This window comes from Miscanthus floridulus, chromosome 4 (genome assembly GCF_019320115.1).
Source record: "Miscanthus floridulus cultivar M001 chromosome 4, ASM1932011v1, whole genome shotgun sequence".
Classification (NCBI taxonomy): domain Eukaryota; kingdom Viridiplantae; phylum Streptophyta; class Magnoliopsida; order Poales; family Poaceae; genus Miscanthus; species Miscanthus floridulus.
The window spans coordinates 24,629,439-24,651,796 of NC_089583.1; the positions used below are offsets into that span (position 1 = coordinate 24,629,439).

Genomic DNA, 22,358 nt, shown 5'->3' on the forward strand with positions numbered 1-22,358 from the left:
TTGTGAGCCGGCACATGTGATTGCCTAGCAAACATTTGGCAATTCTTGCATGTTCTGATGAGCTCTTCTGCATCTTTGAGTGCTGTTGGCCAATAGAAACTGGTTCTGAATGCTTTACCGACTAGTGTCCTAGAGGCTGCATGATTTCCACAGCATCCTGAGTGGATTTCGTCCAAGATTTCTTTTCCTTTATCTGTTGGAACACATTTAAGCAGTACTCCTGATGCTGCTGCTCTTTTGTATAGTTTATCCCCCACCAGAATGTAGTTTTTGCTTCTTCATACAACCCGAGTTGCTTCTGCTTTGTCTTCGGGTAGTTTCTTCTCTTTGATAAAATCAATGTATGTTTGTCTCCAATCACTTTGTATGACCATGATTTGTCTTGGCTGGTCTGGTTCTTCTGCTTAATCTATTTCCATTGTTGTCTCCTTCTTTTTTCTGTGTTTCCGAGTTGTTTGATGGATGGGGCTGTGAGTTCTTCCACAAATATACCGGGTGGGACTTTTGCTCTATCTGATCCTAATTTGGCTAGCACATCTGCTGCAACGTTGGAATCTCTTAGTACATGATGGATTTTGAGCCCTTGGAATTTTTTCTCCAATTTTCTGACTTCTGCATAGTACGCATCCATATTATCTTTTGTACAATCCCAATCCTTGTTGACTTGATTGATTACTACAGCTGAATCACCATAGACAAGTAGTCTTTTGATCCCAAGCTGAGCTTGCAACTCTTAGACCGTGTATTAATGCTTCGTATTCTACCTCATTGTTAGTTGCCTGCCAAAGTATTTGTAGCACATATTTTAACTGTCTCCCTTCTGGTGATATAAATAGTACTCCTGCTCCAGCTCCTCCTAACTTTAGGGAACCATCAAAATACATTTTCCAATGATCAAGTATTGGTTCGGGTTCTTTTTGATTGATTTCTGTCCATTTAGCAATGAAGTCGGATAATGCTTGAGATTTGATTGCTGTTCTTGGTTTGAAGTCTAGGTTGAGAGCACTGAGTTCTACTGCCCATTTTGATATCCGGCCTGTTGCATCTTTGTTGCATAGAATGTCTTGAAGTGGAAAATTGGTTACCACTGTAATCTTGTGTTCATGGAAATAATGTCTCAGCTTTCTTGATAATATCAACACTGCATAAAGTAGTTTTTGCATGTGTGGGTATCTCACTTTTGATTATGTTAGTACTTCGCTTATGTAATAGACTGGTCTTTGCATTTTGTATGCGTGTCTGGGTTCTTCTCTCTCAACCACAATTGCTGGGCTGACAACGTTCTTGGTTGCTGTAATGTATAGCATCATGTCCTCTTTGTCTTTTGGTGGTGTCATTACTGGTGATGATGCCAAGTATTCTTTTAACTTTTGGAATGCTTCTTCTGCCTCTTCTGTCCATTCAAAATTTCCTGCCTTTTTAATAATTTGAAGAAAGGTAGCCCTTTTTCTCCTAGTCAGGAGATGAATCTGTTGAGTGCTTGCCATGCATCCTATAAGCTTCTGTATGTCTTTAACTTTCTTTGGAGGTTTCATATCCATGATGGCTTTAACCTGCTTTGTACTTGCTTCAATTCCTCGGTTACTGACTAGAAACCCGAGTAGTTGTCCTGATGGTACCCCAAAAACACACTTTGTGGGGTTTAGCTTCCACTACCATGCTTTTAGATTCTTGAAAGTCTCCTCGAGGTCTTCTATCAATGATCCAGGGTTCTTTTGTCTTGATTACTACATCATCAATGTATGCTTCTGCATTTCTTCTGACTTGACTCCCCAAGCAAGTTTGAATTGCTCTTTGATATGTTGCCCCTGCATTTTTTAGCCTAAAAGGCATTGATTTATAGCAATATGCCCCAAAGGGTGTAATGAATGAAGTCTTAGCTTTGGTCTTCTTCTCTTAAGGATATTTGATGATAGCCTTGAATAGCAATCTAGAAAGGATAACAGAGCTGATCCTAGCTGTCGAGTCGATGATTTGATCAATCCTTAGTGGGACATATGGATCTTTTGAGCAATGTTTGTTGAGATCTGTGTAGTCGATGCACATGCGCCATTCTTTTGAATTCTTCTTCTCTACTAGGACCGGGTTGGCAAGCCAATCCGGGTTGATTATTTCTCTGATGAATCCTACTGCCATGAGCTTGGTGATCTCTTATTTGATTGCTGCTTTTCTATCTAGAGCGAATCTTCGTAACTTCTGCTTAACGGGTTTGGACCCTTTGTTCACATCAATTTTGTGCTCAGCCAACTCCCTTGGGACCCCTGGCATGTATGCTGGCTTTCCAAGCGAAAATATCTTTGTTGTCCCGAAGAAAGTTGGTGAGCGTGAGTTCCTATTTGGGGTCGAGATTTGCACTGATGATTGCCGTCTTCTCTGGATCACCAGTCAGTAGGTCAATAGTCTTGGTAGTGGCTTCTTTTGGTGGTGTGAAGTTGCTTGGCTTCTTAGCCGGTATCTTAATCTCATCTGGGTTCATTTCGTTGGCCAGCATTGCAATCTCCTTTCCTTCCTTTATATCTTGTAATCTTTCGGATATTTGTACTGCTTGTACATCGCAATCATGTGCTTTCTTTAGATCTCCTTTCAATGATAATACACCCTTTGTTGTAGGCATCTTGAGCAGTAGGTATGGATAATGTGGTACTGCCATGTATTTTGTTAAAGCTGGTCTCCCAAGTATTGCGTGGTAGCATGATTCAAATTCTGCAACTTCGAATTTGATGAATTTCGTCCGATATTTGTCTGGTGTGCCAAAGGTGATGGGTAGGGTTATCTGTCCGAGGGGCATAGCTGCTCTGCTGGGTACTATTCCATAGAATGGTGTGCTTGTGGGTGTCATTAGACCTTCATAATCCAGATTCATCCTTTTGAGAGTATCTGCGAAAATTATGTTAAGTCTGGCTCCTCCATCGATGAGTACTTTAGTTACTACTACTCCTACGATAGTCGAACTCAATACCAGCAGGTAGCATCCTGCGTTTGCTGCACTAGTCCATTGGTCTTCTCTTATGAAGTGGATGGGGTACTCTGACCAATCTAGATATCTTGGGATGGCTGGTTCAGCTGCCATGATGGCTCTGTGAGCTAGTTTCTCTTGTCTTTTGCTTCGTGTGTTAGGAACACCTGAAAATATCACCGCTAATTGGCATTGGGGTTCTTGATAATCTCCTTCAGCTCTCTTTTCCTCCTTGGATTCTTCTTGCTTTGGCCCCGAGTTGTTTTGATTCCTGTTTTCTCTCTTCATGAATTGCCGCTGAAAAGTGCTGCATTCAACTAACTTGTGTCTGGCCCCTGGGTGTATGTGACACGGCATGTTTTCTATGTTTTCCGGCGCTCTTCCTCGGTAGTTGTTACTCTAATAGTTGCTATTACTATTGTAACCGCTGTTGTTATGGTTGTTGCTATTGTTGTAGTTGCCACTGTGATTGCTACCATTGCTATCATTGCCGTTGCCATTGTATCTTCTTTTGTTGTCTGTGGTTGCCACCATATTGTCCTGCCTTGGTCTTTTGTCTTGCTGTCTGTAATCGGGTCTTCTATTCTCTGGGTTGTCCCTAGCAAATCTGTGCCAAGTTCTTTCTTCTGACGAAATTAGCTTCTCAACAACCCTCTTGAAGTCTTCATTTGTTCTTGGGTTCTCATTGAAATAGTCCTTGTATTTCCAGTTTGCCCTAGATTCCTTCTGCAAAGGCCTCTATCACCTCCCTATCAGTAATGTCGTGGACTTGAGCCCTGAATTCTCCAAATCTTCTATAGTATTCCCTTAGACTTTCTCCTCTCCTTTGCTTTACTCCTTTCAATTCGGCTGCAGTCATTGGATGGGTAATAATGCCTACGAAGTTGTTGCAGAAAGCTTCTTGCAAGTCTTCCCAATACCTGATTGATCTTGGCCTCAATTTGTTAAACCATTGTAGCGGCATTGCTTCGAGGGCCATTGGGAAGAATAGAGTCTTGATGTCGTTGTCTCCTCCAGCTAATTCAATAGATTGGGAGTAAACCCTTAGCCATTGTCTTGGTTCGACTTTGCCATCATACTTGGAATGATTTGCTGGTTTAAACTTATGCGGTAGCTTTAAAGTTTGTAGTCTTCCTGCGAAACAAGGGAATCTGTCGTATGGTTCCGTTCTTCCATAATCTGGCGATCTTGCCCTTCTATAATAAGACCTGTCTTCTTTTAACTCAGACTCTCCGTAGTCATCTTCTTTGTCAAATCTTCTTGATATTTCTTGGTAGCGCTGGCTCAATTCTGGTTTCTCTTTCTTGTTGCTTTGAGTAGTGTTCCTTCCTTCCATTGATATCAGCACTTTCTACTAGTCCTATCCTTTGAAAATTCGATTTTTTGGGTGGCTGCTCCCTTTGTGGCTCCTGTGGAATTTCTTCGTTGAGTTGTTTTTTTGATCCCCCGACTTCTTTCTTCTGGTCTTCCTTTGCTTTCCCTGTTATTCATGAGGGTGTACAACTCCTTTGTTAACTTCTTCAATTCTTTCCCTTTTTGTATTTTTTGTGGCTTCTTTTTTCCGCCTTCTTTCTGTTGTATTCCGTTAGCTCCACTTTGTATTTATTCTAGACATGCTTCCTTTGTTTAGCCCGGTTCCTCCTTCTAGCTTTCAATTTGTTCTTTAGCCTTGCTAGTCTTTGCTCATCATTTTCGTTGTTGTCACTTTTCTCATCTAGCGAGATGTTGCCTTCTGATTCATCTGAAGATTTTATATCTGGTATCTATGGTGGTTCCAAAGGTTGTTCTAACTGCTCCGCCATGTATACATTATACCTCTTCCGAGCTCTTCTTGTACGGTATTCCATCCTTTGTGTTGGTTGAGCTGTCTGTAGCTTCTGAACTGGATCCGAGTTCTTTTCCCTCTTGATAAGGTAGTTCTTCAACGCGCGTGCCAGTCTGAACTTTGCTTGAGGTGAAATAACCTAGCCAATGCACCACACAATCTTGCGGGGTCACTGTCATGATCATCCCTTCTTGCTAAGTTCATCTTGTTTTTGGGTAAAGTGTTGATAGACTGATGCCGCGTTGCGTAGTCCGTAAGTTCCCAAGTTCTTCTTTGAGTTGTACGGGTCGTATCCCTTCGCGATCGTTGGTGTGTCTCCGAGTCCAATTAGGCTTGGCTCTTGTGCCATGAAGATTGTCTTGGAATCAGGTTGTATCTCTTTTTCAGAGTCGGTTTCGTATCCGCTTTCTTACTTATTCCGAGTTGTATCCGAAGTTGAGAGTTTCGTCATCTTCTCGGCGAGTTTGTATTGAACTTCATCATCGAATGCTTTTTCTTCTCGGAGACAGGTACGAAGCTTGCCATCGCCAGTCAGCCTTGCAGATCCAGGATCCGAAGACAAAGGTTGTTCCCGCCGAAAAGGTCATCTTGAGGTTGAGGTCCATCCGAATCTCTCAAGAAAAAATTCATCAAAAGCCCCTACCTGGCGCGCCAGCTGTCGATGTTTTACCACCGATAGCCTACCACGGGGGTACCCGGGACAGTTAGTTCGGGCTTCGGCGAATAGTGGAATTCGGCGGTTACGCAAAGATGACTCACGATTTATACTGGTTCAGGCCCTCAACTTGGTCGAGTAATAACCTTACTGTCCTAGTTTTGGCGTTAGCCTGTTTGCGTTGTATTGCTTTGAGTATCGGGTATGCGTTCATTTTTACAATGGGTACCCTCACCAGCCCTTTATAGTCCAGGCGCTGAGAGGCGTTGTTTGTGTCCTATTCGGATACAAGGTCAGAGTCCTAAGCTACGCTTCGGGCGCCTTTCCTTGTATAGTTTGCAGTTAGAGTTTCGGTTTTGCACGTTGCTTTGCTCCGCGTTCTTCTTGGCGATTGGGCTGTAAGCCTTGTTACCAAGGTCTACCTCCCTGCAGTATGGTCCATGGGGGGCCCAGTAGGGTTCCCCATCGACATACCTGCAGCTCCCTCACCCGCCTCCCTCTCTCAACAGTGGCGACAGCTCCCTCTCTTAGCAGCAATAGTGGCTCCCTCTATCAGCACATAATTCACAATAACTTCACAATATTGCTGGGGTAGCTGGTTTGAGGAGAGGAGATTTGGGATTTGGGAATCAGCAGCGCCACAAGGAGAGCAGAGCTGAGAGGCTTACCGGACATGAGGGAGCAGATATGTGTGCAGCAAGGCGGCAACCCGGACAACCGCGCATCAGGGATGGATGCCCTCTCGGTGAGGATGGCCGCGGCGGCAGCAAGGACGGCAGCTGCAGCGGTGGGGATGGCAGGCACGGCGTTGGGGATGGCAGCCACATTGGTCGATGGCGCCCCCATCGATGCAACGGTGGTGGAGGTGGGGCGAGAGAGTCCGTGAGTTTTTTCTCGGAGTAACTCGAGCCCGTGTAGTGTCATAAAATAACCTACAGAAATAGAATGATAGAAAAATTGAATTTTTCCGTGGGTTCGCCGTCAGAAACAATTTTTCTGTGGGTCTCACACGCACAGAAAAATTGAGTTCGCCCAGATTAAAAATAATTTTTTCATGTGTTAATCCTCACAGAAAAAAGAAAAACCGACAGAAAAAATGATTTTTTCGGTACATTTGTCTCGTTAGAGTTGCAGAGGTGCACTCACAGGAAAATTGTATTTTTCTGTCTGTTAAAGGTGAATGCACAGAAAAATGGGGCGTTAACAGACCACCGACAGAATAAATACACTTACCCATGTAGCAAATTGGATACAATAATTATATAGAAACAGTAGCACCAACTCATCTGCACTAGCAGCCATCCTATAGAAAGCTTTGGCATATGCCGTTGGTTCAGCATCCAATATAGGTGGATGGTGCCCAGCAAGGTCAACCAATATTTGATCCATCTGATCAACTTCATCAGTGCCCTCTCTATTTCCCACGCCACCATATTCATCATTTGAAATCAGCCCCTCACCATGCTCAGTCCAAGTTTCATAGCCTTCCTTAAAACCATGCCTACACAAATGCATCTCTATAGTATATCTTATATGCCTAAAGTAGTTCTCACATTGTGCACAAGGACACTTAATAGTATCATTTTCAGCTACACCAGGAATTGAAAATGCACTATTCAAAAATTTATTGGTTCCATCAATCCATTCATTTGAGGGAGCTTTGCCACGTTGCCAACCATTATACATCCATGTTTGGTTTGACATATTAACTAGTTCTGTTTGAAATATTAATATATTAGATATCACAACAAAGGAAGCTCAATTATTTTTGGTGCAAGGACAGACATTCCAAACTTAGACAAGTGGGCACATAAATAAAATGTAGAATAACAACATCGTCATACAACAAATAAAACTAGTGAAGAAAAAAGTGTACCTTGAATCTCACAAGTACTCAACAACTCTTCACTGTCTACCTCCAATAGGAACCTTCAGTCCTTGCTTAGCCCAAAATCTTTACTGCAGTACACCAGGGACATGAGATTAAAATTTCCAGTAAATTTTTTTCATACTATTAGTGAGGCCACTATGGCTGATATGCTGCCTATAGGTACTGAATAGGTACATGTCATGAAATATCAATAAGAATAATAGATACTCTAAATAGACAAGGAAAACAAGCTTTACTTATCCATACATTTTTAGTGGAGAAACAGATAATCTGAAAACTCGATTCAGAATTGAAGCAGACAGCACCGGTGACCAAATCTTGAGGGAAGCATGCTTCAACCGAAAATTCATACAAGTGGACACTCAGATAAACCAACATCTCATACAAAAAATAGAATCAATGAAGTGAGAAGTGTACCTTGACCAAAGTGCAGTGCACTGGTGGCCAGATCTGGAGGATGGAAGAGCAGGGGTGGGGGAGACCGACCGGGAGAGGACGAGCAGTGGAGAGGAAGGTCCCGCGACCCTATATAGCCGGTGGAGGGCCTGGGGACGCGCCCTGGAGCACCCATGGCCAGCGGCTGGCACCCAATGGCTAGCGCCTAGTGGCGGGCTGGGGAGAGCGAGGGCGCCGAATCGGTGATGGCAGCCGGCGGGGAGCTTACGGAGGCGAGGATCTAGAGGCTGCCTACCTGGTTGCGGCAGACGGCATAGGTGCGGAGCTGCTGCGGCGGCGGGGCGGGCGTGCATGCGTAGCTGCGGCGGTGGTGCAACATGTGCGTGCATGCATGAGGAGCCGAGCGGGCGAGTCCGCGAGTACGTGCGTGCGAGGGTGTTTGGGGGCGGCGGCCGGAGGGTTAGGGTTAGGACTTCTTTGTTTTTCTATTTATTTTATTAATTAAAGTATTTTCTTTTCACGAGAACGCGCGAACACCGAAATCGAAAGTGCGAACGCCGAAACGGAGAGCGCGAACACCAAATCCTAGTGGCCGTTTGAATTTTTCCGTGCGTGTGTATGTTTTTCTGTGGGTTTTAAAATAACCGACAGAATAATAACATTTTTCCTGTGCGTGCATATATTTTTTGTATGCATTTTTCTATGAGTGCTGATTTTTTCCATATGTGTATTGTCATGCACAGAAAAATTATACAATTATTCTGTGGGTTTTCGCATTTTTCTATCGGGATATTTTGGAACCGGTAGAATAATCGCAATTTGAGACATCCATAGGGCAATTCGAGTTTCCAGCAGTGATACCACCTTGATAGGGTCTCTCCTTTTACTGAACATATCAGTGTCAGTTGATGAGAGAACTGGAAAAGAAGAAAAACATGAGGCATAGACGCATAGGAATTCGAGACATCGAGAAAGAGGCACTTGCTGGTTTAAAAGAGAATGCTGCCACTCCTGATCATGTATATCCGTTGCAACTATTTTACGCTTGGTGCCAACACTTTATCAACATTCTGGCCGCTGGCAGGTCTCTCCGGATCACAATCGGCCTTAAAAGAGCCTAGTTAGAGTGTTCAGGAGTTTGAGAATGGTTATCCAGTCGGCACCATATGTAGTGGCCAATCAGCATGTGGCACTGATTTGGTTGAGGGCACTATCCAGTGGGCGCCATATGGCCGTTGGCCAACATCCGGAAGCGCCACTGCTTTGGTGGAGGACACTGCAAGTGCCGCAGACATTAGCTCTGATGCTGAAACTAGCAACATAAGGATAAGGTACTCCAATCTCTTAATGTTCGAAACTGCGTAGCACTGTACTGCTTTTGTTTACTAGTATTATTCATTCATTGGTCCTACCTATACAATTCTTCCAAAGTTCCATCTGTCCTGCTGTTAACGATAACAATGTGGTAGCAGTTTCATCTGGCCATAGAGCTATCCACTTCCCACACATACTAAACTTGGTTGCACAATGCATGCACCCCCATTACCAAGCTGATCTCTGGGATGAAACGGTCAAGCGTCTCGCAGAGCAAGACGGCATGGGCTTTTCAGTTCTCTCCCAACAACTGGCGGACAGAATCTGTTTACTCGCGTGGCAAATATTACTGCACAATTGGTAAATATCTGTCAAGGAACTTTAGGGTGCTGAAGAGGATTATCTCAATCACTAAATGAGCTAACATACAACTTCTCTAACAAACATGTTCTGTGGACAACAAGATGACATATTGAGATGCCCATTATACGACCTGTTAGGATTTTGAGTACTAGTGCCAACAAATGTAAGAGGAAATACAAAACAAATATTGCCAAATAAGCTTGGATCTAACTTCACAAAAACAGCTCCAAGGGTTAGAGCCCTACTTGTACTACTATGTTCCCAAGAAAAAGAAACTACCATGAACTCCATTAAAGGTGCTAGATAAACTGACATAACTGTGATATACAAATTGCATGCAGTAATAAGATACCCAGCAGGATTTCCCAAGTCAGATAGTCCTGGCTGATTGTTGCTTTGTCATCTTCTGGTAGCAGCCATAACTGTACTCTGGTAGAACAATTGATATCTCTGTTTATCTGTTGGTGGGCTCAATTTTCCGGTAGAGATATGACACACATGGTTCTGCATATCTAGAGTTGGCAACCAAGGTGCACTATGTTTGAACTATAATCCGGTAGTCTGGTGTCACAGAGACTTTGCCGAGTGCAAAATTCTTTGCCGAGTGTTAAAAATCGGGCACTCGGCAAAGACCTTCTTTGCCGAGTGCTGCACTCGGCAAAGAATTGCACTCGGCAAAAAAAAATGCACTCGGCAAAGGACTTCTTTGCCGAGTGCCAGACTCTCGGCAAAAGCGCGGCACTCGGCATAGGATGACCCACGTAACGGTGGTCGACCACGTCCTTCTTTGTCGAGTGCCTGCTGTTAGGCACTCGGCAAAGAATTTATGTCCCAGATCTGGCACTCGGCAAAGATTTAATTTTTTTTAAAAAAAAATTCTTTGCCGAGTGTCCCAGATCTGGCACTCGGCAAAATTGTTTTTTTTTTAAAAATACTTTGCCGAGTGCCCTTGGCATGGCACTCGGTAAAGATTTTTTTAATTTTTTTTTAAAAAAAATACTTTGCCGAGTGCCCCTGGCACGGCACTCGGCGAAGATTTAAATTTTTTTTAAATGTCTTTGCCGAGTGCCCTATGAAGGCACTCGGCAAAGAGGAAATTTAAAAAAAAAATCAAAACCCACTTTGCTGAGTGCCTTATTCGTGGCACTCGGCAAAGACCCCCTTTGCCGAGTGCCATGCCCCGACACTCGGCAAAGTTTTTTTTTGCCTCCAAAATTTTTGTGCATCCCTTTTAAAGCACCAGGAACTCCTAGTTAGAATTTGAGGATTTTTTATGACTTTTTGATATATTTAGTTACTTTATTTCATTTACTTGAATTTTTTCAAAAAATATAATTTTGAACTGCACGTGGTACGAATAATGGAATTTAATGATTCAAAAAATGATAGTCATGTTACTGAGTGTAGTGTGAGGCCGTATTCAGGAACGGACCCAAAATTTCAGACATCTTGTTCACGAAACATGACCGCGAACTTGTGTGCGAAGTGTTTTTAAATTCTATAAAAAGCAAACGAAGTCCAAAAATCATGAAACTTGTTGAGATGTCATGATATCATATGTGGAGGCTATGATAAAAATTTCAGAAGTTTTATGCACGTTGTCACGTACGATGCTTACAAACCAGGACATCTCTACATGTGATATCTGATATCTCATGTAGAGATGTCCTGGTTTGTAAGCATCGTACATGACAACGTGCATGAAATCTTCTAAAATTTTTATCATAGCCTCCACATATGATATCACAACATCTCAACAAGTTTTATAATTTTTGGACTTCGTTTGCTTTTTATAGAATTTAAAAACACTTCGCACGCAAGTTCGCGGTCATGTTTCGTGAACAAGATGTCCGATATTTTGGGCCCGTTCCTGGATACGGCCTCACACTACACTCAATAACATGACTATCATTTTTTGAATCATTAAATTCCATTATTCGTACCACGTGCAGTTCAAAATTATATTTTTTGAAAAAATTCAAGTAAATGAAATAAAGTAACTAAATATATCAAAAAGTCATAAAAAATCCCCAAATTCTAACTAGGAGTTCCTGGTGCTTTAAAAGGAATGCACAAAAAATTTGGAGGCCAAAAAAAACTTTGCCGAGTGCCGGGGCATGGCACTCGGCAAAGGGGGTCTTTGCCGAGTGCCACGAATAAGGCACTCGGCAAAGAGGGTTTTGATTTTTTTTAATTTCCTCTTTGCCGAGTGCCTTCATAGGGCACTCAGCAAAGACATTTAAAAAAAAAAATCTTTGCCGAGTGCCGTGCCAGGGGCACTCGGCAAAGAATTTTTTTTAAAAAAAAATTAAAAATCTTTGCCGAGTGCCGTGCCAAGGGCACTCGGCAAAGTATTTTTCAAAAAAAAACAATTTTGCCGAGTGTCAGATCTGGGACACTCGGCAAAGAAATTTTTTTAAAAAAAATTAAATCTTTGCCGAGTGCCAGATCTGGGACACTAGGTAAAGAAATTTTAAAAAATAAATAAAATCTTTGCCGAGTGCCTCCTAGATCCGGCACTCGGCAAAGGGCATTTGTAGGACTTAACCAAATTCGGCCGGCCGGGCAGTCAAACCGATAGCCAGCCAGCCCCCGCGCCCACGCCCGCGCCACCCCCGCCCCTACGCCGCGCGCCGTGCCCACGTCGCCATCGCCCGCGCACTCGCGCTGCCCACGCCCTGTCCTCGGCCGCCCTAGGCCGGCCCTACCCGCCAGTCGGCCTTGCCCCAGGCCGGCCCTACCCCCCGGTCGGCCCTGCCCCTAGCCCCGTTCCCGACTCCGACGACCCCGACTCCGACCCCGACGCCGCCCGCCCCTACCCCCGGCGCCCGTCAGGTATGCCTTCTCTCTTGTTGTCGTGGTAGTGATAGTTGTAGTAGTATTAGTTGTACTAGTAGTGCTAGTGGTAGTAGTAGTATTAGAAGTAGTGGTAGTAGTAGTACAACTAGTGGTAGTAGTAGTAGTAGCATTAGTGGTAGTAGTAGTAGAAGTAGTGGTAGTAGTAACAATAGTGGAAGTAGTGGTATTACTTGAATATATTCTTCTGCATGGATTGATATCCAAATTACATGGCTTCTCATGAGACATATGTGCTTGTCGGCCATCGTGCCTTTGTTTTTTGCAGGTTTTGGAAACCTCACCGTGCAGGGGAGGTTCTGCCGAAATTTTTTTAAATGACAGTATTTTGTTCCATTTTTGTAGAGAAGAGCCCGTCGGAGCCGAGTTGGAGTTCCCGTCGCCGTGCCAGTCTGCCTGCGCCTCGCCGCCTCGCCACTGCACCAACCCGTCACGGCCCCGCTAGCCTGACTCCGCCGCCACCCTAGGTATAACCCCTCTTTCCATATCATGGTCGTAGATCGCGTAACCTAGTTAGGCATCTCTCGTTCGAAAGAGATATGGTTGGAGGTATGCAGATCTTTGCATATCTATGACCGTATCTGTTTCGGATTGTCCACATTTTTTGGACAGCCCGCGGATGCGTAGATGGGTTAGTTTCCATGGTCTGCTCCGGTCCGAGACAGAGTTTCGGCATTCCCTGTTGTTCTCTGGATACGCACTCTTCTTTGGCAGGGCGTGTATCTGGAGAACAGCGGGGAGGTGCTGCCAAAATTTTATCTCGGATAGGAGTAGAGCATGGAAACTAACCTCATCTGTGCATTCGCAGGTGGGATTAGGACCTATCCTCACTTATTAGATAGTAGGAACACCATGTAGATGCAATTGATGGTTATATTACTCGCTGATACATATGTTACAGGATGGATGACCGTCAATGGATGTACATAGGTTGGAGAAGTTAGAGTGATTACACCACAGAATGGATGAACAAGACCGATGCTTTCTTGAACAGTGCATTTGGCAAGGCTGCTAAAGGACATTGCCTAGTTTTGTGTCCCTGCAGCAAATGTGGAAACAGGAGGAGGGTAAACAAGGTGGAAATGGGTAAACATCTTGTGAAGAATGGATTTATGCCGGACTACACCCGGTGGGTCCACCATGGTGAAGCCCATCGTATGAGAGAGGAGGTGGTGAGACCATGGGTGGAGGCTTTTGATGCTGATGCCGGGGTACCAGACATGTTAGATGACTTTCACCAAGGATAGTTCGATGAGGGACGTGAGAAGGAGGAGATGGAGGCAGCCGCATAGGCGTTCTACGACATGATGGACTCGGCACATAAACCCCTTCACGATCGGTCAACGGTGTCTCAACTGGATGCCATTGGACGCTTAATGGGGTTGAAGTCTGAGTTAAACTTGAGTCGACCTGGCTTCAATAATATGTTGGCCGTGATTGGGACCCTGCTTCCGGAGGGCCACATTCTGCCAAAGAGCATGTACGAGTCACAGAAACTCCTTCGAGCACTTAAGATGTCGTATGAGTAGATACATGCTTGTCCGAAGGGGTGCGTCCTGTTTAGGAAAGAACACGAGCATGCAAAGTTCTGTCCAAAGTGTAAATCCTCTAGGTACCTGGAGGTAGACTCTGATGATGGCTAGAAGAGGCAATTTACGATCCTCGTGAAAATCCTATGGTACCTTCCGTTCCTACCGAGGATCCAATGGCTATACATGACCGAGGAATCCATGAAACAGATGACATGGCACAAAAATGGCAAACGGTACAATCCTGACAAGATGGTACATCCATCCGATGGTGAAGCTTGGATCCGCTTTAATGACAAACATCGTGACAAAGCAGATGAGGCTCGTAATGTACGTGTCGCGCTAGCAACAGATGGGTTCAATCCTTATGGAATGATGGCTGTCCCATACACATGTTGGCCCATCTTCGTTATCCACCTTAATCTCCCCCCCGGTGTCTCCTTTCAACGACATAACGTATTCTTGTCGTTGATAATTCCTGGACACCCAAGGAGTAATATGGGTGTGTTCATGGAGCCCGTGTTTGATGAATTGGTCCGTGCTTGGGACGAAGGGGTATGGACATACGATCGAGCTACAAAGACAACCTTCAAAATGCACGTTTGGTACCACTACTCCCTACATGACTTCCTGGCGTATGGGATATTTTGCGCCTGGTGTGTTCACGGGAAGTTCCCATGCCCAATATGCAAGGAAGGTGTGAGGTTCATTTGGTTACAGAAGGGTGGCAAGTATTCGTTGTTCGACAGACATCGTCAATTCCTACCTCTTGACCATCCATTCAGACAAGACTTCAAGAACTTTACAAAAGGTGTTAAAGTGACAAACCCTACACCGCGAATGATGACTGGTGCCGAGGTTCATGCTCAGATAGATGCTCTCGTGCCTAATGAAGGTGGTTCTGTGGGATATGGTGAGCAACAATTGTGGACTCATATCTCGGGCATGACGAGGCTCACCTATTTCGATGACCTTCTTCTGCCACATAACATTGATGTAATGCACACTGAAAAGAATGTCGCCGAGGCACTTTGGGCAATACTCATGGACACTGAAAAGTCTAAGGACAACTCTAAGGCTAGAGTGGACCTGGCAACATTGTGCGATAGACCAAATCAAGAGATGCAGCCTCCTAGTCATGGTAAGACCTAGAGAAGGCCTAAGGCCGATTTTGTCTTGAAAAAGGACCAAAGGAGGGAAGTACTTGAATGGATCAAGACGCTAATGTTCCCTAATGGGTATGCAGTGAATCTAAAGAGGGGAGTGAACTTAGGCACTCTGTGAATAAATGGGATGAAGAGTCATGACTACCACATATGGATTGAGCGGCTTCTTTCGGCGATGGTTTGAGGCTATGTCTCGGAGCATGTCTGGCAAGTGCTGGCAGAGTTGAGCTACTTATTCCGCCAGCTTTGTGCTAAGGAGCTCTCTCGGACCATCATTGATGACTTGGAAAAAGCGGCACCCGTGTTTCTTTGTAAGTTGGAGAAGATCTTCCCACCCGGCTTCTTCTTGCCGATGCAGCATTTGATTGTGCACCTCCCGTATGAGGCACGGATGGGGGGGCCCGTGCAGAACCATTGGTGCTATCCAATCGAGAGATGTCTGAAGACTCTTCACAAAAAATGTAGAAATAAAGCCAAAATTGAGGCTTCCATTGCATAGGCATACATTCTAGAGGAGGTGTCAAACTTCACAGAGAAATACTACACTGAGAAACTTCCTAGTGTTTATAATCCACCCCCTCGTTACAATGCTGGTGAAAATGAATTGAACCTCAGCCTTTTCCAAGGGCAACTCGGAAGCGCAAGTGCATCGACCACTAAGCAATTGAAAAATGAAGAGTGGCATAGTATCATGCTATATGTGTTGACCAACCTTGTCGAGGTGTAACCGTTCATTGGGTAAGTTCTGAACGAACTTGTTTCATTTTGCCGTATGTCCTAACCCCCTTGTTTCTCGTTGGTACAGGGAATTTCTTCGTCAATCCTAGCATGGATCATGGCAACCTACCGCACAAGAAAATGATACCCTTTTTTCACAGGATGCAGGACCAGGGAGCCCCGATTTCATTTGTTGGTTCAAACAGAAAGCCCAAACTGATGCGTCTATAAGTGACGAGCTGAGACAGGTTGCAAACGGCTGTGCCGTTAGGGTCAAGTCATTTACCAGTTATGACGTGGATGGATATCGTTTTCACATAGCAAGCTACGAGCAGAGTCGGTCCAATCGAAAAACCACAAACAGCAGAGTTGTTACGTCTGGCACTGATGGACTTGACTATTATGGAAGAATTGAAGAAATCTACGAACTATCATTCTATGGTTCCAAACCTCTTACTCCTATCATATTCAAATGCCACTGGTTTTATCCTGGAGTAACGAGACGGACCCCTAAGCTTGGGCTAGTCGAGATTCAACATGATTCCGTCTATCCAGGAAAAGATGTCTACATTGTGGCTCAACAGGCCGTCCAGGTTTATTATACGTCATACGCATGCAAAGATGCCGAGCATCTTAAGGGTTGGTCTATTGTGCACAAGGTATCGCCACACGGTAAACTACTTGTCCCAAGCGATGAAGATTACAACTTCAACTCAAACACATATGATGGAGAGTTCTATCAAGAAGAGGGACTACAAGGAAGGTTTGACATAGACTTAACCGAAGAGATAGGAATGGAAGTAGACAATGAAAGGGATGATGACGAGGACGCTGGAGACGAGGTGCGAAATCTGAAGGACATACAAATGCTTGAGCGATTATGTTTAGGCAATGACAATGAAGACAACATTCCTCCTTCAGATAGTGTTGATGAGTTGGATAATGTTGATAGTGACGACGAGACCTATGATCCAGCTAATCTCAATCATGAAGATTATTTCTAATACATGTAATACTATGTTTTTTCTAATTATGTTTTGTTCATTTTTGCAAATATTTCTAATACATGTATTACTATGTTTTTTGTAATTATGTTTTGTTCATTTTTTCACCTATTTCTAATTACATCTTGTTTTTCTTTTTTGTTGCAGGTGATTGAACAAAGATGGAGGGCGACCGTCATAGGTCCATGAACTCGATATACCAAAGACCACGTCGGCTGCAGGAGGAGGCGGAGGGGGCAGTGGAGGGATCGGACAGGAGGAGGAGGAGGACTGCTAGACGCAGGAGGGGGGCCGTCTCCTCCCACGCCGCTTGAGGAGGAGCCGGAGGAGGAGGTGGCGCCCGTGGACGAGTCGGACGATGAGCTGGTTCGGTAGACGGACGAGGAGGAGGGGCCGCACAAGGACGACGAGTTGGAGGCGGCAGGCATGGGTTCCGCTTCCTCCGACTCCTCTTCGAGTGTCTACTTGCGAGGTCCCGTGAGCCTTCCACATGTTCCGCTTCCTCACCAACGCCTAGTGATTCGCCCTGAAGGGCAAAAGTAAGTAACTTTATATGTTATCACCACTACTTCATATGATATGATGAATAAAACTAATAATTTTTCTTAATCACTTGTGCAGGAACTGGGTGGTTGTGTCGGGTGGTAACGCACGGCTAGTCAACGGCATCCTGGGTCTTCTATGCAGGCAACACTTCCCTGGTATTGTCACGTATGCATCGAAGATGGAGCCGGCCTACTTGTTTGACCACTACGCCGTCGCCACCGATGCGGAGTACCCCAACAAGGCAGTGCGGGTGAAGGCAGAGCTTTGGGTAAGTCTCCCTCGCACAACATTGCTCAATACGTCACATTCATTGGACTTTTCTTGAAATAATGAATGGATACATCACTTTTGTATGCAGACTTATTACAGATGCGAGGAGGGATTTGTGGCCAGGGCAGAGCAGGTGACTTCCAAAGCCTGTAAAAAACTCGTCTCCGACATGCATCACAAGGTGCGCATCTAGGCCATCGTAACCTACTACAGGTTGAAGCTTGGAGAGAGGAAAACCAAGAAAGATGCAAGAGAGATGCAGCTGACCCAGGAGCAGTACCTTGAGGTAAATGAAGAACATCAATATTGATTCGTTTTGAGAATAAGTTGGTTTAATTTGATCTTCTTATATGTCCAATACTTGATGACATGTAGATGATTCCTTGGTGGTGCCAAGCATATCCCGAGTGCTGGACGATGATGGTGGACAGGTGGTTCACGGAGGAGTACCTCAAGATGCACAGGGATGCTCGGGACCGTCGTTTGCAGATGCAAGGTCCAGCACACCATCAAGGCAGCCGCAGCCTCGCCAGATACAAACAAGCATGGGTACGCGAATTCATTTATCTATTGTGACGCTCAGTTCTGCCTGATTTCTAATCATCGTGCTATCTTTCTCCCAGTCGGCGTCACATAGTGGCCAGGCTTGCTCGGACTTCTAGGCATGGTGTATGACCCACAAGGGCAAGGCAACGTCCGATGTCTCCTTCAACCTGGAGGACCCGCCCAAGGCATACACGAACCTGAGCGTCCACTCCCGCATCAGTGAGTACACTAAGGTGGCGAGGTCACTCCATGGGTCAGACCACGATCCGAGCATGCAGGACTTCAATGGAGAGGCCGTCATGAGGGTGGGGCAAGGCAAGAAGCATGGGCGGTTCTAGCTTGGCGACGGCGTCATCAACATGGCCTCTACTCCCTCTCTCCTAGATTCGAGCATGGAGCACGAGCGAGAGCCTAGCCATTCGCACATGGCCGACCGCTACACAGCACCGGGTCGACGCATTCGAGGTTATTCCTATTTTACTCGTCATACATTGATCTTTACACACCTGAAACATTGGAGTGAAATATTGCAGGCCCGGCTGGAACAAGAAATGAGGCAACGTCAGGAGCTGGAGGTCGGGCAGCAGAGGATGGCGGCCCAGCTGGAGGCTGAGCGGGCCAAGCGGCAGGCCCAGGCGTAGAGGCTGACGGACATTACAGAGTTCCTACAATGACTTGGGCAACATGTGGGCTTCTCTCTGCCACCTGGGCTGTTGGTTCCACCTCCGCCTCCACGTCCTGCAGCTACAACTACTCCTGTGAGTATGAAAGTTTTTTACTTTCCCTTGTACTTTCCTTGTATGGCCTCTACCTTCCTAGATTAGCCATCCAAATAATCTTGTCTCACATGTAATCTTTTCTCCTTTGTGCAGTCTCCATCTGATGGTGGTTCGAATAATCCACCTCATGCACCTCTGAATGATGGAGCTGGGCCTTCACCACAGTCGCCTTGGCCGAGATGAGTGCACGTTGTATTTTTTTTCATTTGTTGTTCACTTTGTGATATACTTGTGATGCACTTGTGGACTTCGATGGACTTGTGTATTTAATTGGATAGACTTGAGCACTTATTATTAACAATGTGATATATATTGTGATGGATGTGATATGTGCGGATGGATGTGTGGATGGATAAGATATATATGTGATGGATGAGATATATATGTGATATATGTTTCTATGAATTTATTTGTCATGATGGAATGTAAAAAAAAATAAAAATTGCAGTTTTGGGTCACTTTGCCGAGTGTTGCACTCGACAAAGGACCCCTTTGCCGAGTGCAATGGTCACCGCACTCGGCAAAGCTGGAAAAATAGGTGTCCAGACAACCATTTTTCCAGCTTTGCCGAGTGCTGTAACCATGACACTCGGCAAAGAAATTTAAAAAAAAATTCAAATTTTGCCGAGTGCCGGACAGAGGGCACTCGGCAAAGAATTTTTTTTAAAAAAAATTCAAACTTTGCCGAGTGCCGGACAGAGGACACTCAGCAAAGAAATTTAAAAAAAATCAAACTTTGCCGAGTGCCGCACAGAGGGCACTCGGCAAAGAAATTTTTTAAAAAATAAAAATTCAAACTTTGCCGAGTGCTGGACAGAGGGCACTCGGCAAAGAATTTTTTTTAAAAAAAAAATTCAAACTTTGCCGAGTGCCGGGCAGAGGGCACTCGGCAAAAAAATTAAAAAAATTCAAACTTTGCCGAGTGCCGGACAGGGGGCACTCGGCAAAGAAATTTTAAAAAAAAATCAAACTTTGCCGAGTGCCGGACATGGGGCAATCGGCAAAGAAATTAAAAAAAATCTTTGCCGAGTGCCTGAATGTTGGCACTCGGCAAAGAAATTTTGTAAAAAAAAATAAAAACTCTTTGCCGAGTGCCTAAAGGGTTGGCACTCGGCAAAGTGACCGTCAACGGGACCGGCGTCGTGACGGTTGCTCTTCTTTGCCGAGTGTCCCCGGGGCACTCGGCAAAGCCTTTGCCGAGTGCCCGATAAAAGACACTCAGCAAAGAGGGCTTTGCCGATCAATTTTTTGCCATGTGTTCTTTGTCGAGTGTCGCACTCGGCAAAGGCTTTGCCGAGTGCAATCTGGCCTTGGCACTCGGCAAAGAACCTGAATCCAGTAGTGTTTCGCTCGGCAAAGGCTTTGCCGATCAATTTTTTGCCATGTGTTCTTTGTCGAGTGTCGCACTCGGCAAAGGCTTTGCCGAGTGCAATCTGGCCTTGGCACTCGGCAAAGAACCTGAATCCAGTAGTGTTTCGTCTACAAGATAAGCATGGCCAAAGTTTCCTTTGGTCTACAAGATAACCAGTAGAGGGTAAATATGCAGTGCCTGAAACTTGAACATGACTGAGAGCACCATAATTATATTGTTATGATCTACTCTCTGGATGCTTCCCTTAAGAGCCGTTAAAGTCTTCTGCCTAGTTACAAGGTGGCTGCTTTTATGTAATTCGGGATTCGGTCGTCTCTCTGAAACTCTGAACTCTGTCGTTTTTGATATTTTATTAATATATATGAGTTTCAAAAAAATGAAGAAACGAAGCAACAGGTGACTAGATCAGGAGGGGAAGAAAGAAATCAAGAGGGCAAAATCACCAAAGGTCGCCGATAATCGTCGTCAGGAAGTGCTAGAGGTCGTTGTGGCGATCCGCGTGCACGGGCGGCTGACAATAGTTTCAATTGACATAACCAAGCTAATTAATAACTGGGTGCTGTGAAGCACATGAAGACCACTGAAATACATTTCAGGCTAAACAGTACTCAGACCCAGCACAAAATTAAAGCTGTATATGTAATAAATTATAGATCCACAAAAGCAAATTTAGTATGAAGCAGAGGCGCGACAGGTAAGTCATCAAATACAGGACCAGGTCACCTTCACGGATATAGTAGCAGCCTTGAGCTTTATCTGTCTCCTGGCACATCCATTTAGCTTAGCTCCAAACTTGATTTGTCGAGTTTCGGTTCCATATGTCCCATGTTCCACCACATCGCTACCAACAATGAAATCCAAAACCATCGTAGTTCTGAATGGGACAGCAACCACGAACCTTTTTAGAGCCCCCGGCCGAGCAACCAGACCACTAAAAAGCTGGATCTCTTCATCAACGACATCAACAAAGGAACTTAGAGACAAACATAAACCACTGTGTACTACTTGTGATATAACAACTTCTATCGTGGCCTCCATCGCGTACCCAACAACTGCCATAGTCATGTCAACCGATAACCCGTTGTTTGCCCGGTTCCCATGGTATATAAGGAGGTTCTGAGCATACTAATGCCCCATCGACCAGTTCCAGATCGTCGTCCTCACGCTCCCCCGTCTTAACCCTCATGTCGAACTCTATCAGAACGTCAGAAGTAACCCATCTTGATGCCTCTCTTTGGGCCGGTCATCTGAATGAGGGAGCCGTGCCGCACGACGACGGGACTATCCCTGCTGTAATTCACAATGTAGTTGAGCATGCCGTCTATCTCGTCCCGCGCCGCGATGTATCCGTAGAGCTGTATCATATCCAGCCGCCATTGTTGCTGATAGCCGCAGGACTCTTGGACAGCAGCACCGAGAAAAACTGGAACATGAACTGCGCACGGCTGTACATATCTGGGTGCTTGGAGAACCGCATTGGCTCTGACTGGGTCTCGTTACGGTCGGTAAGATCGCCACGAAGAAGTTTTCCTGTAGACCCTTGTTCTTGTATATGGCACCATCACGGTGGCTGCTATTTGATTCTGTAGCGTCCTCATATACATCATCCGCTGTCCCCAGATCGTATTCTGTATCGTCGTCGCTATCCTCAGATTTGGTACTGCCACAGGCGATTGGAATAAACCTGCAGGGTTTGTAAAGACGATCCAGATCTGGAATGGCCCCTGGTGTTAACGGCATCGGCATGAGTGGAGCTTGATCTCGTCGTACAAGCGCTCGCGCTGTAGGCCACCGGCACAGGCGAGGCAGATGGCAGCCAACTAAATCGACAGTGCTCCTAAGAGGAATTGCATATTCACCGACTCTTTTTTAGCGAGATTGGAAGTGGCCGGCGGCGTCTATTTGATGACCAAGCAAATAGAGCGTATCAGCAAATAGATGGGATACGTACCTGAATTTCCTGCAATTATTTTTGTATCGATTCTTTAGGGATTCACGTGTCTGCCGTGTATCCCAAGCTACGGGATGTTGGTCTGTAGGCTGTAGGTCAACGACGCTGTAAATAAGTCACAAAAAAAGAAGAAGAATGACGCTGTAAACAAACAGTCCTATCAAAGGATATCAGGGAGCGTGAGCGAGTGGCCTTATAATTGGGCCCAATAGATTAGGCCAA

The 22,358-nt window shown here is 45.1% G+C and overlaps 1 pseudogene; it reads right to left on the minus strand.

Moving 5' to 3' along the window:
- Positions 1-20,887: 20,887 nt before the first annotated feature.
- LOC136548256 (uncharacterized) lies at positions 20,888-21,925 on the minus strand (annotated as a pseudogene).
- Between the last annotated feature and the right edge of the window lie 433 nt (positions 21,926-22,358).